At 35.4% G+C, this 19,437-nt stretch overlaps 2 protein-coding genes across 3 annotated transcripts in view; one reads left to right on the top strand and one right to left on the bottom strand.

Moving 5' to 3' along the window:
* Positions 1-19,437, bottom strand: part of AVEN (apoptosis and caspase activation inhibitor) — a 134,654-nt gene that overhangs the window by 54,315 nt on the left and 60,902 nt on the right. The gene's annotated exons all lie outside the window — the stretch shown is intronic.
* The window catches only part of CHRM5 (cholinergic receptor muscarinic 5), a 73,866-nt gene continuing 67,137 nt past the window's right edge, over positions 12,709-19,437 (top strand). The window contains exon 1 of the mRNA XM_039341607.1: positions 12,709-13,249. The gene's annotated coding sequence lies outside the window, so the exon portion shown is untranslated. The remainder of the gene's footprint in view (positions 13,250-19,437) is intronic.

Genomic DNA, 19,437 nt, shown 5'->3' with positions numbered 1-19,437 from the left:
TATCATAAAATAGAGAAAGTCATAGAAAATGATAAAATTAAACTGCTCTGGGACTTCAGAATTCAAACAGACAAGCACCTGCAACATAACACCCCAGACTTAACAATTGTCGATAAGAAAGACAAAAAAGTCTGGATAGTGGACGTGGCAGTGCCTGGAGATAGCAGAATAGAAGAGAAAGAACTGGAGAAGATAACAAAATACAAAGACCTACAAATAGAAATAGAAAGACTGTGGCAAAAGCAAGCAAGGGTAGTACCAATAGTCATAGGCTCCTTGGGTGCAATCCCAAAACAACTGGAGCACCACTTGAACACCATTGGCATTGACAAATTCGCTATTAGTCAATTGCAAAAGGCGGCCTTATTAGGAACTGCTTCCATCCTGCGACGATACCTGTAATACCATCAAACATCCACATCTGCCTATCCCAGGTCCTGGATAAGGACTCGATAGGTAGACAAAATGCCAAATCCAGTCTGAACATCTGGCTGACTGTGCGATGATCGATAATAATAATAATACAAGAAGCGGCATGACAAAGTAGCAACAATGGTGCATTGGAAGATCTGCAAAAAATGTCATTTGCCTGTAAGCAAAAACTGGTGGGATCATAAAATAGAGAAAGTCATAGAAAATGATAAAATTAAACTGCTCTGGGACTTCAGAATTCAAACAGACAAGCACGTGCAACATAACACCCCAGACTTAACAATTGTCGATAAGAAAGACAAAAAAGTCTGGATAGTGGACGTGGCAGTGCCTGAAGACAGCAGAATAGACGAGAAAGAACTGGAGAAGTTAACAAAATACAAAGATGTTGGAGTATTCATGAACAGGAAGAGTCATGTGGTAACTCATTCAGCCAATGGGAAGAAAGTGCTACTGAGTCTGTGCAAAAAGAGTATTGAGTTAGGAGTTGGATTTCCAGTCTCAAGTTTTGTCTCAGTTTTGTCTCTGTAAGAAGTCTTCAATTAAGCTATGTTGCTGTAAAGAAGAATGTATGGTAATGTAAATATTTTGATATAAAGAAGTTATTTTGAATCAGCTAAATGCAGTCAACTGTGAGAGCTTCTGATTTATTTTTCACCAATAGAGAAATTAAAATTCTCTAACAAAAGACCTACAAATAGAAATAGAAAGACTGTGGCAAAAGCAAGCAAGGGTAGTACCAATAGTCATAGGCGCCTTGGGTGCAATCCCAAAACAACTGGAGCACCACTTGAATACCATTGGCATTGACAAATTCGCTATTAGTCAACTGCAAAAGGCGGCCTTACTAAGAACTGCTTCCATCCTGTGACGATATCTGTAATACCATCAAATATCCACATCTGCCTATCCCAGGTCCTGGGTAAGGACTCGATAGGTAGAAAAAATGCCAAAACCAGTCTGAACATCTGGCTGACTTAACCAAGGAGTACTTGACATAAAGATAATTTATGAGCTTCATTCACATGAATCAGAATTATGTAATGAATTTTACACTTGCATAGTAATAAGGTTCTAAAACTAGCAGAAACTTTGCAATGGGATGACATCAGTTGATACAATCTAAATAAAACAATCTGGAAGCTGCTGAGAGATACACAGTGGAGAAGATTTCCTTTTGCCAGCTTTATAGTATAATACAATATTTTGGGTTCAGGTCTGAAGCAGCCATACTTGAGAAACTCCAATGTAATAAATAAAAGATGATGGAGGCAAAGAAGAACAGGGTTGACTTGGCAAAAATTGCAGATCCCCAGCTCTTATTTCAACTGCTCCAGATTTTTTAGCCTATTGACCTGTTTGTTTTGCAGCTTAAACAGTCTTGGAGGAGAACTTAATTTGGATCTATGTAGATATCATTATTTTAGCTAATAAATTTATTTCAATTTTGGGAAGCTATTTTGAGGTGTTCATTTTTAATAGAAAATCAGACGATCATCTAATTATATATCTCAAAGAGTGTTTAAATATGAGAGCAGAACTCTTCTATACCACCCCAAAATTAAAATATCCTGGAGAGATATGGGATCAGAAATATATGTAAGCAGTTTTTCATTTGAACTTAGACTGAAAGAAAACAAGAAATGCCGCACGCTCCCTTTCAATAAGTACAATATACTGATAATTTCTTTGATTTAAAAAGACTAACTAATGCTTACTTTCTTTTCCTGTATACTGAAGTCACTATTGCTACTCAGAGATGATCACATGCTCTCTGGGTGGTCCAATTTTTTTGTCAACTTAATCATTACAAAGGGATCTATTTCTTTATTTAAAAAAGGTACACTTTGCATTGGGGCTATAGATATAAATGATAAATTCCTAAAAATATGCATTTCATAACAGCTGTGTTGAAAGGACTTTAACTATAAGTAGGAAATGCTTTGGTACAATCAAGTTGTTATGGCAACTAGAAGAGTCAGATAGAGAAAAAGACAAAGAACACGCACTGCTGTAATCCTGCCAACACCATAATCCTGTTATTAAAATTTATTAAAGAGTTGACATTCCTACAGCTGATCTTTTAAAAAAAATGCTTAATGATGGCACTATTACTAGAATTCGGGCTGGCAATAACTGCCTGCCCTGCATTTAATTCAGAAAAGGGTGAAAATGCATTGTTTTCCAAACATTAAAGTAAATCTACATTGTTCTAATACCATTGAAAGGTTGCAACTTGCCATTCATCAAAAGATTTACCAAGAATATGAAACTGAGTGATCAACCTCCCAAGAACCCCTGAGTCTTTTTCCCAACTTAAAACCTTTTGCAGTCCTTGCAGCAAACCTATTCCTGAAGTTCAGGAGATCATGAAATAAGAAGCAGCTACCGTATATGCCGGCGTATTAGGCGACCTGGCGTATAAGACGACCCCCGAGTTCGACGCCGGGTCGCAAGACGATCGACGCCGAGTCGCATATAAGACGACTTTCTAGGCATGCGACTCGGCGTCGATCATCTTATACACCGGAAATGACGTCATTTCCGGCGTATAAGATGACTTTCTAGGCATGCGACTCGGTGTCGATCATCTTATACGCCGGAAATAACGTCATTTCCGGCGTATAAGATGATCGACACCGAGTCGCATGCCTAGAAAGTCATCTTATACGCTGGAAATAAACGTAGTTTATAACGTTATTTCCGGCGTATAAGATGACTTTCTAGGCATGCGACTCGGTGTCGATCATCTTATACACCGGAAATGACGTCATTTCCGGCGTATAAGATGATCGACACCGAGTCGTATGCCTAGAACGTCATCTTATACGCCGGAAATAATAAATAAATAAATAAACGTTATGACTCGGCGTATAAGACGACCCCCGAGTTCGGAGGCTGTTTCATCGCTCTCAAAAGTCATCTTATACGCCGGAATATACGGTATATATTTATAACATGCCACTCAGAATGGTTAACCAAGCTTTGATGATTCTCTAGAGGACTGAGGAAAAAATGTCATCAGTATATTGATGACACCTACTATTTATTTCTCTGTGATGTATCTGAATCAGGAGAGATTTTACATAGCCTATACCCCTGCTTCAAAGAAGTGGTGGAGTGGACAACGGTCAATAAGAATCAATCAATAAGTCAATCCAGATGCCAACAAGAGTGAGGCATTGTGAATGAGTAATTTCCAGTCTAGCATTAGAAGAAGTACCTGTTTAAAATAGAATTTTATCCACTCTGTTGTTCACAATTTGCAAATGCTCCTGCATTCATTATTATTGCTGGAAGCCTACACAATTTCTATGAGCACCTATTAACAGCTATTCTTTTCTCAGCTACTATGATTCAAACAATGATAATCTCAAGACTGAATCACTATAATGTATATAGAACTGTTCTTGGAACCGATCATGAAGCTATAGCTACTGAAGAAGCTATTTCATTATTTGCTTATTTGGAGTATTTGTAAACTGCTTCAGTTATGAAACTCTTAATCACTATGTTGCTGTTTAGGGTTCTTAATTACATTTGCAAAAGATAAGCAGTAGCTGCTGGTCCTCTGTTGAGCAAGATTCAAAATTCAAGTGTTAATTCAGAAAAATATCTTGAGGCTTAACTACAGGGAAGGTTTTGCTCTCCATAGTGCACATTGCAGATGGCTGATCGTTGGCAAATTTGAAGTGGGCTTTCTCTGTTGCTCCATGGAATATCAATATACCCATGACAGCAGCATGTTTTAAGCATCTAATGCATGTTTTATATTAACTCCCTCTATTCTTTATAATAATAGTTTTATTAACTTATTAACACAATTTTATGAAGTTTGCCATAAAACGCAGTTAGATATTTCACATAATTATATTTAAAAAGAAGGACTCTATCACTATGAGTGCCTATTAAGCTACTCTACGTTCTTCTCAGCTACTGTGATGCAAACATTGATAATCTAAAGACTGGATTATTGTAATGCATATAGAACTGCCTTTGGAACAGATTATGAAGCTACAACTGTGAAGAAGGTTTTCGACTCAACTTGTACTTTTATCAGTTAAAAAAGGAAAAAAAGATCAATAACTCTAGCTTGAGAAATAAGAGATATACATAAATGTAGAGACAATTCAAGGGGAAAAATGGAGACCAAATGAATCTTTGGTTAATTTTAGGGCAAAAATGTCTTTGGGGCCCAATAGAAAAAGAATATCTGCCCAAAGAACAAACAAATGTCCATACCAGTTACAGGTTTTAAAATAAGAACAAAGACCTGATGGTATTGAGTATACTTACGTAGGAAGAGGACAAAAAGATCAATAGTATAATCTTAAGGAAAAAAGGAAAATATCAGGCAGACTTTTGATCTCTTGGCTCTGTTGAAACTGACTGACAGCCAATCGAATGGTATTCAATTAGTAAATTTTCTTGAGGGTGCCATTTTCCTTTTTTTTTTAATCTGGAAGGAACAACTTGAAGATTGGACAATGACTTGGTAATCAGATAGGGGTAGGAACAAATCAGCAATTCTTTAGAAATAACTCCTTTTCATATAATTGGTGTAAGGACCACATAATTCTTATTAATGCAAGAATTGCAATGGATGAAATTAGATTCTGACCCCTGCAATCCTCCATATATTACTATATTGGAACCAAATGTATTATATCACAAGTAACTTCAGCAAAATCAAAAAAGAAAGCACCATTCCACATGAATTGAGAACCAACATATCTGAGCTTGCAGATCTACAATCAATGGCAATGATGCCAAATGGATGACATGTGTGGGAAGATGGAATCATAGAAATATTATCATGTACTTGTATCAGGATACTTCCAAAACTAAATAAGGACAAAGCATAGAAACATGAGGATCTGACAAGAGCAGTAGCAGGTTCTTTTATCTCCCAAAAAGCAGCAACCATCAATATAATCTAATTTATGCAAACCCAGAGTACCCATATCTATAGACAAGGTAGTATCAAATTCCAGCCCATTACCTGCAATGTTGGGGAGTCATCAATAGCTCCTCCTATGAAACAGCTGTTCCCCAGGAATGAGAATATGTCAGCCTCACTAGACCAGGAAATCAACTTAACAAGGAAGAAAAAACTACTTTTATTGAGATTAGCTTGAATAAAAGAATCTTGCAAGTCTGATTATTCCATACCTTTTCCTCCTTCTTGTAGTTCAGTGAATTAGCAAGGCTTCTGTCTGAACCACTTCCAAATGTCATTTTCTTCTCAATTTAAAAGACATTTCAACCCCTTTTGCCTAAGTAATGTGGTTCCTGTACATCTCTATCAAGGCCATCTTTTATACTCTCTACAGAATGGGCATTTGCTATAATGTATTTATTTATCTACAACTGCTTTAATGTTGTTGGTATTCAACAAACTGAATAATGAAATTGCTAAAATGTTATAATTATGGAAGGACTCTGGAGACTGGCATTGCATAAGTGAAAATTTTATCACAATGTTGTTTTATTTATCTGTTTTGCCGACTGTTACACTACGAAGAAATGACATAAATAAATACAAATAAATATCTTTAACTCACAAAGAAAGAGTTTTCCAGTCTTCTACTATATAATCATAAACTTTCATCATCATCTGGTTTCTCTGTAGATCACGTACATTTTTCTCATATTATTATCACATGCAACCTCTTCACATAGGCCAGCAAGATTTAAAAAGGTAGGGCAGATTAACCAAGCAATGTAGCCATATTGTGCTTCTAGAGTCATTTGCAATCCCTGAGGAATGACTAGCTTTTCATATCATAAATAAGAAATCATTCAGATTTCCTTGCCTGAAATAGGGTTCCAAGGAGCTATATTTTTCAAGTTGTAATGAAAACTATATAGGTAAGGAAGGCTGAGAAATGTCTCTTAATATTTTTTTATCTGTCTAGAGAAAGATTCCACAGCTTTATGTTAAGCTCTTCTATTCTAAGGATTTTATTGCTTTTTAGGAGTTAATATCTATAGCTACATCAAACTCTCAATTTTTCTTGTAGCTTCATGAGATAGACATTTTATTAAGTCATATTATTCCTACTTTTCCTTGTGGGTTATTTTTTTTAAAAAAAATATTTATTTACTACAAATGCTTTTATGCTGTATCTATCATTATGAGTCTAAGGGACTTTACAACAAAGAATGCAATGTATAAAATGTAATTCACAAAATATCAAACAATCAAGCCTACCAAATTTATATTGCAATACCATTAACATAAATCATTACACCTTAAAACAAAAACAAATTTCCTTGCAATGCAAAAGCAGCCGGATTCATTCCAAACATCTATCTTGCCTAAATCTCAAAGACACATTGAAAGATCCACATACTGCATTTAAAAACTCCCTGAATATTAGATAGGAGTTTGCAATTCTTATATTTGGTGGGAAATTATTCCCAAGAGAGGACTTGCTGTTCTGAATCCTCACCTCTGAGTCTCTTGGACTTACCTCCTACAGGAACTGGGGACTTGGATGTGAGCATGTTAGGCAAACAGCCAGTGCTAGGGCATTCATTTCAATGTGTATTTCTCATTGTGTGCCCACTTACTCTCTTGCAGTCCCTTCCTCTCCAAAAATGTAATTATCTTAGCAGAAGGGTGAGCATTCAAAAACATGGAAGAATGCGAAAAAAAAGGAAGGCTGAAGTAAAATTATAAGCACAGTCACAGACCACTTCATTTAGTGGTCATTAAGTTACTGGTCTTAATGGTGGTTGTTAAATGAGGATTCCTGAATTATAAGCAGGTAAAATCCCAAATCTGCTTTTCAAAAAGCAGTTGGACTCTCTTAGGTTTTTCTTGAAAATGTTTTGCCTGTCATCCAAGAAGCTTCTTTAGTTCTGAATTCCCCACCATTCAGCCAGAACTGAAGAAGTTTCTTGGATGAGAAGTGAAACATTTTCAGTCCGGTTGCCTCTTGAAAAGCACCTTTGGTACAACCATGAACTTGATGATAGAGAATCTCCATAGATATTAAGCAGGTAAAATCTATTTAGAGTACACAATCTTAAAGACAGGGAGGCACCAAAGTATGTAGGCCTTTAAGTGTAATCACCAACATCCTGAATCTCACCAGAAACAAACTGACAACCAGTACAGCACCTGCAACTGGTATCTAGTTAGCATGTAGACCACTGCACTTTGTCACAGGTATAGTTTCATATACTTATTGCAAGTATATGAACTCCTTTGAAATATCTTCAAAGGAAGCCCCATTAAGAGTACACTATAGTAGAGTACATTATAGTCCACTTCTAAAGTGTGCAGTTAACAATAACAATATATACAACGGATAAAATCACAGCAATCACTTGTGAGATGGAGGCCAGCATGATTATACTCAGCCCACTCCACTCCATTTTAACATATTTTCCTATTAAGATTTGTATACTAAATTAATATAAATGCTAGGAACATTTAGTTACATCACAAAATAATTAAATTAAAGTCACTTGCCTTATTGTTGTCTATAATATGAAAAGGATGATTAGAGAAGAGAATCACATATGATTCCATCACTATATTCTCAGATAAGCCAAGACAATTTTTCCATTTTAAATGTAAGTTTAATTATAACAGACTGGGGAAATGCTTTGAACAATATACTCTGACCTTAGCAAAGCATTTGAGAGTCCTTCAAGATATCCTCAATAACCAAATGATTAAATACAGGCTAGAAGATCCACCTGTTATTGGATTCATAATTGTATGAATGATTGCAGCCAGAGGATACTCATAAATGGTTCCATAAAAGCTCAGAGAATATTGCCGAGTGGAATGCCAGCAGGCTGTTCTGGGCCCTCTGTTATTCAACACTTTTATTAATGATCTGGATAAAAAGATAGAAGGCATCATTATTAAAGTTGCAGATGACAGAAAATTATAAGGAAGAGTTGACATTTTCACAGAAAAATATTCAAAAATATCTACACAGGGTTGAGTAATGGATTAAACAAGCAGAATGAATTTTAATACATTTACTGAGAAATGTAAAGTCTTGCATTTGAAAAAAATGAAAAGCACAGGTATAGTTAGGGAACTTAGTTCAGTAATAATACCTGCAAAAATGATCTGGATGTTCTAGGATCAGCTCTACTTCAGTATCACCCAACAGGATGATGCAGCTGATTAAAAAGGCAAATGCTGTTTTGGGATGTATTAATCAGAGTAAAGAATGCAGCTATGGGAAGTAACTGTTCCACTTTATTCTGCCTTGGCCAGGACTCACTTGGAACATTGTTCCAGTTCTGAACTCCATGGTCTAAAAATGTTTTCAACAGTCTAGAGAGAGTTTAGATGAGGGCTACCAAAATAATGAAAAAACTGGAAAGGTCTTTCTCATGTCTTGTGAGAAATGGTTAAGGAACCGGGAATGAGGTATGTATAAAGAAGAAATGATTGAGATAAAATACCCTTCAAATATCCAAAGGTTCTTTATATTTACCCTCTTTTGTTACCGAGAGTAACAATGGGTTGAAACTGCAGGAAAATAAGTTCTGGGTATATATTAAGAGCAATTTCCAGATAGTAAGGGTTGCTAATCAGTGAAAAGTCTGCCTCGTGAAGTGGTACATTCTCTTCACTGGAGGTCTTTAGAGACAGACCGAACAGCCATCTGTCCAAAATGCTTTAGCAGAACCTGGATCAAGCAAGAATTTGGACTAGATATTTTAACTTATTTGAAGAAAACTTACATTTCCTCTTAGGAAACAGAATAATAGTAGCAGCAACATCATGAATAATATATAGTCATATATGTCAAACCAACCTTTATTGTCAAAGTACAACATGTGTACAATGAGGTTGGCTAAGCCTCCCTTCATGCACCCCCCCGACACAACTCACAGTGATAACAAACACACAATCTTATTACACCATGTGAACTTATTGCACAACGCGCTGGCCCCGCAAGTCTATCATACATGGAGTTATTTCCCATTCAGGAGTCTGACAGCCCATGGGTAGAAACTGTTCTTCAGCCTGTTGGTGCAGCTGGCTATGCTTCTATATCTCCTGCCCAATGGTAGGAGAGTAAAGAAGTGCTGACCAGGGTACATACAAAATTCCAAACTTCTGATAGCTTATGACATTTTATCTAGTTCCCTTAGACAAAAATAATAGAACATACAAAAAATTAAACCAAATGTTAAAATTACAGCTTTAGGAAAGATTTAATTCAGTTAGACAGTAATCACATATTCAGTTCACAAAATAGAATGATTTAAACGGAAATACTAAATAATCACTTTATCTGCCCTAAGTCCTCACAAAGCAAGAATTTCAAAAAAATATAATATGTATATATAATTAGCAAAAAAAATACAAAGAAAAAGAACTAAATATCTGTTATTTGAACAGCAGATCTCCTTCAAATGTATACACCTTCACCTTTTTTGCTTCCATTTAGATCATGCAATACACACACACACACACACACAATCTGTTAAAATCCAGTAACATATAAAATTTTTATTCAATTATGTTTCCAAGGGTATAAATGTTTGTATGCCTGAATGGACATTTTTATGTAGGTTCAAGGATCTGACTGAAGCAGGTAGGGCTACCCAGGTTCCTTGGATTTTGCAGCCCCCTTTTAAACTACAGTTTGCAAAGTTTGGAAGAAAGAGTTTGGGTATCAGCCAAATTTCAGTGGCAAGCACTTTCACTTTTTCAGCTTCGCTCCTAGAAAGTGAGTTTATATTCTTTTGTGGGGGCAGTTTGCGCCTCTTCTTTTGCATAGCAAAGCAGCTTGTGTTTCACCCGTTCTGATGTGTGCCTAACAATGTGAATTCCAGATACATAAGCACATCTTCATGTTACTAATTAATAGGCCTTCTGTTTATCTCTCTAGGTTAAGAAAAAAAGCTTATGAAATGAACTGGCAATTTACCATCACTTACAATTCAGAAATCTGACAGGCAACCTTGGATCGGCTTGTGATCCCCAGACAAATAAAAGCTTTTGTTTTTCTTCCTTCTATTTCTGGCCCATGGAACTTTTCCTTTTCAGAACTCATCTGATCTTTTCTTTCTGCTCTCAAAGACTTTGGGGAGTCTTTTCTCAATCTCACCAGAATCCCATAAATCCTTATGTTGGGCGCACTGCTGGTTAAACAGTCCACATTATTCTTAGATAGAAACCAAAAAGACCAGCAGTCTATTCAAAGCAGGTTATCCAAAAAAACAAAATAAAATTAGAACAAAATTTATTTGGACTTCTTTTCCTCTTCCAAGTCCCTCTTCTGAACTCTCTCTGGAATTTGAATGGATGCAGATGTAAAATGAAGGTAAGGTGGGAGATATACTTGACCAGGCAACACCAAAGTCATGGCAACTGCAAGCGTGCCACAATATAGCACTTCTCTTGGCTTCTTCTTTGAAAAGTACTCTCTACTAACATAGCTCTCACAAATTAATCTGTTAAGATTTACTGTAAGATCCAATCATTGTAAATGTTTGCCATACACTCGCTAGCCCTTTGGTCAAGTTAAATTTGCTAAACATACATCCCTCGGAGGTAGGGATGAGAAAAACAGGCAGGTTTTTCTCAGCTTAGACTATGTATCAAGGTATATCCTCTAGAAAGCTAAGACTATGGTATATATATAAAATGACCCATTACAATTAAATGAAGGAAGGAAGGAAGGAGAAAAGTGCTTACATTAATTGTTCTTGTCAGTAATTTTGCTCAGTTGTGTTTGGCAAATGTAGTAGATATAATTTTGACAGCTTATTTATCAGAAATGGTATTGTTTTAGGTGGGACCAAAAATTGTTTCTAATACCTATATAGCATTATTTTTTAAATTCTGCTCTTAACACTGTAAAGGACATTTCATTTGCATTTATTCAGAACTTTATTAGTTTTGAACTGCTAAATGTCCAGATCTTAACTAACATTGGTACATAATTTTTTCAACATTTTCATGTGGGCCTGCATACCCATACAAATGTATGGCTTTTATACTGAATCAGAAATTTTCTGCAAGCATGTGACCTGAACATTCTTTAGCATTTCAAATCCATTCCCATTTTAAAACATCGTAGCTGTGATCCTGGCCTTTGTAAGAAAGATGAAGGTTATTATATGTAACTATTTGTCTTCATAACCACAGGTCAATTTCACAGAGGCAAAAGCATACTTTAGGACCAAGCTATCTAATTTTGAGCATGTGTAAAGTGAAAAGATATATGGATGGCATAATTAGAACAAACTTTATTAATTAAATGGAGGAATCAGTCAAGGAATTGGATATGGGACCAAAAATATGATATATATTAAAACGGTGGTCACAAGCCTATTACATTTTTTTTTATTTCTGTTAGCAATTAGCTATCAGTGACTTTGATGTTCCACAAATGGAAGAGCTATTTCTAACTTAGCCTTTTGCTGGAACAAAAAAGGATGTGGCTGAGGCTTTCCAAAATCTCTGGAATAAACTTTCATGGGTACAAGAAACTGCATGCAAAAAAAAATTACATCCCTTCTGTTAGAGGAGCATTCTGTTGTTAGAATTCCTCTGTGAAGACAGTCAGATGGAACATTAGTTAAGTTCTGTTATTTTTTTCTGATTCCTATTATATGAAAGAAAATCATACCCAGGAAGCATTCAAAAGCCACATTTTAAATGGAAAAGGCAAGAGACTAGAAATTATATTGCAATCCTAAACATATATTATTAAAAAAGAAAAAAAGAAAGACTGGAGCATTCATCTACAGAGACATGGTTAAGAGCGTTTTTTAAAGAAAACAAGATTTGGATTTGAAATATACAGTGTGAAATAAGTCAATAAACTCAGTAATTTTTCAAAAAAAAACTTTAAATATAATAGCGATTTTTGCTATTACTATTTAGAGATATTAAGTACAAAAAGAGAGTTTAACTTAGGGGTAAAATGCCTCCTTATAAAAAAATATGTTTAATTTCTTAGTAATTGGTTTTCTGAGCTGAGAAGCTATTCAACAAGGAATAGACATACAATAGCCTGTACAATTATTTGCATTCTCTGTTTACTGATACTGTTGACCATCAGAAGAAATAATTAGTAGATTATGTCTGGAAAATATTCTATCAGTTCAGTGGCTGACTTGAAATAGCTCATATAAAGCAACCCATTGATGCCATGCATACTCACTGTCTTGAGATACGACACAACACATACTACACCCCTGGGGAGTTTCTCCTCTGTTCGTAAGCAGCATTTCACATCTGTGTTTGACAGAAGCACAGAAGAGCATACTGTTCAACATTCCTACCAAATGCAGGCTGTGCAGGTGAAAAGTTAAAGCAGAATCTGAAGTCCATTTTTGTTGACCCTACCTTTTGAGATAACATACTTCTTCGATATACTGGATTTTTTTGAAACAGAAACAAGTTTTCACTATTGGAATTTATATGCAAAAGCAGATGCGATTTACTGGGTGTTCTAGCTTTCATTTAATATTTGATAAATGCTGAACACTTGAGTTAACTAAAATTGATGTGTCTGCCTCTATTGTCTGAAAGATGCAAAGTCCAGTTCTTGTTCTGTTAGCATCTTAAGAGAAGAGTAATTTAAGTATCACATGCAGAGTCAACCCAAAGGATATGGAATAACTGGGAGTAAACTGGAAGCAAGCAGCCACAAGATGAAACAGCACCAGCAAATGAGGCAGCCACACAGACAGTAGAGAAAAAGAAATTGGAAAGCTAGTGTGCAGAATGCATTTCTAATAGAAAAAGCTTCCTACCTGGGGAGCCAGTCTCAGTATTTGGAGAGACTGCATCCACAAATTATCGATCATCTGCTAGGTAAGTTTGACTTTTGAATAAGATAATTTAGCTTTTCTAAAAAGAAGAATACTGCTTTGGTTTGTCATACTAGTGATTTCAAACCTGTAAGGTGATCTGTTTGGTTTTTGCTCCATTTGTTAGACTATTCAAATAACTGATTTTATATGCTGTTTTTAAAATCCATTACATTCCTTTAACTGGGTTTGCCTAGAATTGTTTGTCAAGATTCCAGTTCTCTATTACTGTTTATTTATAGCTAGGAAATGAAGAAATAATATCCACATATGTAAAGCTAAAGCATTATTATGATTTACCAAATAATACTTATTGTACTTCAATAATTAATATAAACTATTAAAGCAGAAACTAGAGTAACCGTATTACATTTTAAAGAGGTATTTTATTAAAACAAGAGCCATGCTTAAAATATACTCAGAAAGCAATCCAAAGCATCAGTTATGGTTAGCTGTAATACTATAGTAACTGATGTGAAAGCATAGTGTTAAACAATGCAAGCTTAACATACAGTTTAAATGTAAGTTGAAGATAACAGTTCAGCAGCTTTAACTGTCTTACAAATGAAGCTCAAGAATGTACATTTATATTTAAATTAGTCAATTAGATAAACAGACTAGAAACATACAAGAGAGCCAAAGATCTCTGTTAAAATGTCTAAAATGGGATGTGCAAGATGTATATATCACTTCATAGATCAAATTTAAAATATGCAAGGTCTTCATTTTTTAAAAAAAATATATTAATCTAAAGACTGACAGCCTAGTGAGTTTCTTGTTAAAAGCATTTGGACTGGCAAAACACTTAAGTATTTATCTTCCCAGTAACAGTTAAGAATGCATCTTATCCAAATTATATCACAGGAAAACATTACATATTTTGCTGATTTTAATTATATGATTTTCTCTCCTATACTCTCTATGTTTATTTATAATATTGTGATTTACCCTCTCTTTCCTCATGCTTCTCAACTGCTTTGCCTTCTTCCTTATCAAGTACAAACACACATATGCTCAAAGCATTATGAAGTGCTTAATAATGATGAAGTGAACATGATGGCCAGAGGGGACAAAAAATTGCCCACTGCCTGACCAGATGCTCAGGATCCTACCAGACTGTCAGGCTACAGTCACATTAAAAGATTTGTAGCTGTTTATAATCCAATTAACACTTTCACTATGTGTATGTAATCCTCCCACCAACGTCTTTTCCCATAATAAAAAGAAAAGTCCGATTTTCTGAGTTTGCTTGCCCAGCTGTTCACTGCAACATGTGCAAGGAAGTTTATTGGTATGTGTTTCTTTGGATGTCTGAACTCCAAAAGGGTCAGAAGTGTTTAAGTTTGTCTCTACTTTCATGAGAAGGTTCTCTTCAAATTACAAATAATATTCTTTGTTGCTCAGAGCTCCCTCGAAGCAGGAAAATTGTAACTCATGTGCACACGAGACTATAATTTACCAATCTTGAACTTAAAGCTTAACAGCCAAAGTGGCAAAGCTTTTTGTGGCTTAGTTATAAGCATTAAGCTGCAGAAATTTTTAGGAGACTGAATCACTGCAACTTAGTAAGAGGTCAAAAACTAAATCTCTAAATCAATCTTCAAAAGGTTGCTTATTGCCTGAAGGGAAAAGGACAATATCTTTTAATAGATAATTTCAGTGAAAACAATTTACCCAAGACTCAGGTTATTTTTCCAAATTATTAAAACACACATAATCTGTGCATAAAATAAAATATCCAATGAAAAGTACTAAAATAGCCCTATTCATTTCAGAAATCCCATATAATGTATACTCCCATTTTATCAAAGGCACCATTTAAACAAAAGCAACTTTAAAACAATGAAACAAAACAACATTAATAATGTGGCTGGTATTTTAGTGGTTATCTCTTAAATTTGAAGTATAATATTAAACTACTGAAAGTTATCAGTTAAGGAACTCAAAATAAAATCCTGTTTTTCCCTTAAGGGTTTGTTCACACAAAAATACATCACTAATCTGATACACTCACCACCTTTCCAAGTTTCTCATAAGGTGGAATGAACAAATTACAATCCACGTCACCTTACCCAAAGGCACGATCAACATTTTAAACACACCTGACTATCTTCAGTTAACAGCAAACACATTTTTAATTAGAAATATTGGTCTCAGATGGTCCTTACACAACTTCCAAGAGCAATGATGACTAAAGTACTGTACTGTAACTAACCCTTAATGCAGTATTTAATCAAGACATAGAATATAGCAATTCAGCTAAAACAGCCAATAATGAGAGACAGATTAATTCACTTATCACTAGTAGAGCCTTAGATGTCCATAAATTCAAGTTCATTATTTCAATACAAAAATCATAAATTCCCCTTGTTTTTCAGTCTAATAATGCAACAGTTACAGTTGTAATTACATATTGTCCCCAATTATAAAGATTTTTCTGGACTCCACTTACTCCATTTTTTAAAAAATTATTCTTTGATATACATTTTAACATTTTGCAACTTTACATAATGTTTACATAATAATGATGTTTGCTAATGTATTATTGTGTCATTATATTAACGGTCACCTTAAAATGTAGTTAAATGATGTTCATATATTCAAAAATACTGTTCAGTGTTCTAATACCTATAACACTTCATCTAGAAACAGTTAACATATTTTAAAAATAAAAGAAATTGCCAAAGATATATGATACAGAAGAATCCAAGTAATGGTAGTGAAAAGGAGAAAACGTATTCAGAATGCAGAACCCGAAGCATATTTAATAATATGTAAACATTTCAGGAAAAGTAAAATAGAATTTAACAATAAATCACATATGAAAATTAATCCAGCTATTTAAAATTTCAGCTTTTCTTAGTTTCATCTTGATGAAAAATGTCTGTTTTTGCAATTCACACTGCTAGGGAGGAAAAAGATTAACATAACATAGGAAACGTGAAATTTTTTCTTCAAAATTGAATGAGAAAAAGACAGCTGTAAGAGCCTTCCACTATTACTACCATTGTCAGCATGGATGGGCATTACAAGTGTAAACATAGTTTCACAGTACAGAACATATCTACTATTGATAAAATAAATTATAGTAGAGGCTAAATTTTAATATAAGACTATTGGCATTTTTTATTAATACCCCTGAACAGCTTTTCATTATGGAGAATGTATCAGTGGGACTGTAGTACAAAAAACTAAACCAAACAATTTGAATACTCATTACCTGGTGAGTTCATACACAAAGTTAAATCCCAGTGCTAGTATTTTTAAACTCTGCTTGAAGATAATGTTAAGCTAAAGGTAAGCAAAGCATACTTGCATGTTCAAATCGGGCTACTGATCATTGTAAATAATCTGCACCTAAAAGTATATTAAAAAAAAAGAAAATACCATGCAATAAAATATTACTAAGCTTGCATAAAACTATGCTATATTTTTCATATGAACTCCTTTAGCAGGCCCAGAGCAAATATATCACATTTTGCTTCTTCAAATTCAGCAAAACAAAATAACAAGAATAAAGAAATAGAGATACACAATTTCTCATCATAAGAGGAAGCTATATTTTCAAGAAAAATAAGTAAACTTTCTCTAGGGAAAAAAAAGGCTTTCATTTATCATATCAGCATTTTGGTGGATAAAATAGACAACTCTTTCCCACATGCAAAGCACCAAGTAGGATAAGGTGAAAGTAAGTGGATATTTTAGGGAAGCATCATTATTTTATGAATAAAAAAGCAGATTAATAGCATAACACATCTTCTGTTACTATTTTGTATCAGAGTTTGACTGATGAAATAGAATCTTGCAAGATGGTATGTAAACATAAAACTGAATTCTAAATTTTACATAATTTCTGTTTCGAATTTGGAATAGTTTCTTCTTTTTACTAAATAGGAAGCATAACTATTTAATGTGTAACTGCACACTATATACTGTAGCTACTCTTTGGAAAGCACAGTCAAATGTTTATTATGCTTTTTCAATTCTCACCCAAAATATCCAAGTGAAGAGCCATAAATCAGTATATTCGCCCCTCATGGTATCAGAACCATAAGGGTGAAAATTTAAGAGTTTTCATTCTAAATTATTCTTCATCTATAATTTATATTAATTTTAAGTTAGTGTGTGTCTGTGTGTTTGAAATAGATTCCTGGTGATTCATGGATTAGTCCTGCAGTTTTCTTTACATTTTTATAAGTGGTTTGCCACTGCTTCCTTCTTTGGCCTCAGACTGAGTGACTGGCCCAAGATCACCCAGTTGGCTTCTTGCCTAAGGTGGGGCTAGACCTCAACAGTCTTCCAATTCATGGCCTTGTACTCTAAGCACTATATAAAACTGCCCCCCATCAACTAGAGTATCATGGGGGGGTGGGAAATCTAAAAAATACACTGAAAACTACCACTGTGTCAGTTCAATTCAAAAGAACTGAAATTGTTTATAATGAAAGTAGACTAAAAATTGAGTCACTTGCTAAGCCTTCTGTCTACTTCTGTTGATGAGTTTATCAACCTTCCTTCACTTTTCAAATTTAAATGAAGTATGCTATTAAAAGAGTAGTTTTAAATGAAAGTTGTCATTAAAAACTTTACGCAGAACTTATGTTTCCATTAGAATCAGGAAATGCATCTGATGATTAACACTAAACAGTGTTACAAATTATATTTGTATCAAAATATTTCAAGAAAAAATTATTACCAAGACTATAATGAAAATCTGTCAACAACTGTAAGAGATCACTTTTTTAAATAAAAGAGAATATATTTTAACAAGAAATACGTATGAGAAATCATTGGGTTAAATTCACTGAAAGCAAAATCTGCTTATCAAAGATGGAGCCAATTTTTTATCAGAAAACAAAGAAAAAATGATCAGAAAAGATTATTTTCTGATTGTACTATTTATTATTAGATTTATATCCCACCATTATTTAACAAGTTAAAGCAATGTATTTAATTCTCCTGCCTCCTATTTTCCCCACAAAAAACAACCCTGTGATGGTGATTGGTTTGCAAATGAGTAACTGATTGAAAATCACCCAGCCAGCTTTTATATCTTAAGGCAGTGGTTCTCAACCTTCCTAATGTTGCAACCCTTTAATACAGTTCCTCATGTTGTGATGACCCCCAACCCCCTATCCAGCTGGCCGGGGGGGGGGGGAATCAAGAACTTGACCAAAAAAAAAAAAGGAAAAAATGGGGAAGTATAGGTAGTCACAACAATTTGCTTAGTGACTGTTTGAAGTTACAACAGCACTGAAAAAGCGAATTATGATCATTTTTCACACTGATGATTGTTGCAGCATCCCCAGGGTCATGTGATTTACATTTGGATGCTTGACAACTGATTCATACTTATGATTTTCACAGTGTCCCAGGGTCACATGATCAATGGCCAGGGGGCGTGGCTAGCTGATCACTCAGGTTGCAGAGTGCCTGTGGGGGGGAATCTGTGGGTCTCTGGGATGGGACTGGGATGGGTGCCTGCCTTCCTTCCCTCCCTTCTCTCCCCTTGTCCCTTCCTTCCTTCTTTTCTTCCTTTCCTTCACCTCCCTCTTAGTCTCTTCCTCCTTCCCTCCCTCTCCCATTGTCCCTTCCTTCCTTCTTTCCTCCCTTTCCTTCCTCTCCCTTAGTCTCTTCCTCCTTCCCTCCCTCTCCCATTGTCCTTTCTTTCCTTTCCTTCCCCTCCCTTAGTCTCTTCCTCCTTCCTTCCCTCCCTCTCTCCCATTCCCTTCCTTCTTTCTTTCCTTCCTTTCCTTCATCTCCTTCTTAGTCTCTTCCTCCTTCCCTCCCTCTTTCCCATTGTCCCTTCCTTCCTTCTTTCCTTCCTTTCCCTTAGTCTCTTCCTCCTTCCCTCTCTCTCTCCCCTTGTCCCTCCCTCCCTTCCTTCCTTCCTTCCTTCCTTCCTTCCTTCCTTCCTTTCCTCTTTGTCCCTTCCTCCCTTCCCTCCCTTCCATTGTTCCTCCCTTCCTTCCCTCTCTCATTGTTCCTTACTTCCCTCCCTCTTCGTCCCTTCCTTCCTCCCCCCCTCCGTGCCCAGGAAGGGACAAGCGTGGCTGGGGACTTTACTGCCGGCAAACCTGCCTGTGCACAGGCAGAGACAGAAGAGCTCCGCCCAGCTCACTTGCCCAGCTTCGCCGAAAGGTATGCCGCTTGCTAAGTTAGCAGAAGCTCCAGGATCAGCGCCGGGCTACA

Source organism: Crotalus tigris, unplaced genomic scaffold (genome assembly GCF_016545835.1).
Source record: "Crotalus tigris isolate CLP2741 ecotype Arizona unplaced genomic scaffold, ASM1654583v1 scf7180000017771.5222438, whole genome shotgun sequence".
NCBI classification, from domain to species: domain Eukaryota; kingdom Metazoa; phylum Chordata; class Lepidosauria; order Squamata; family Viperidae; genus Crotalus; species Crotalus tigris.
This window is presented reverse-complemented; position numbering and strand designations above follow the sequence as displayed.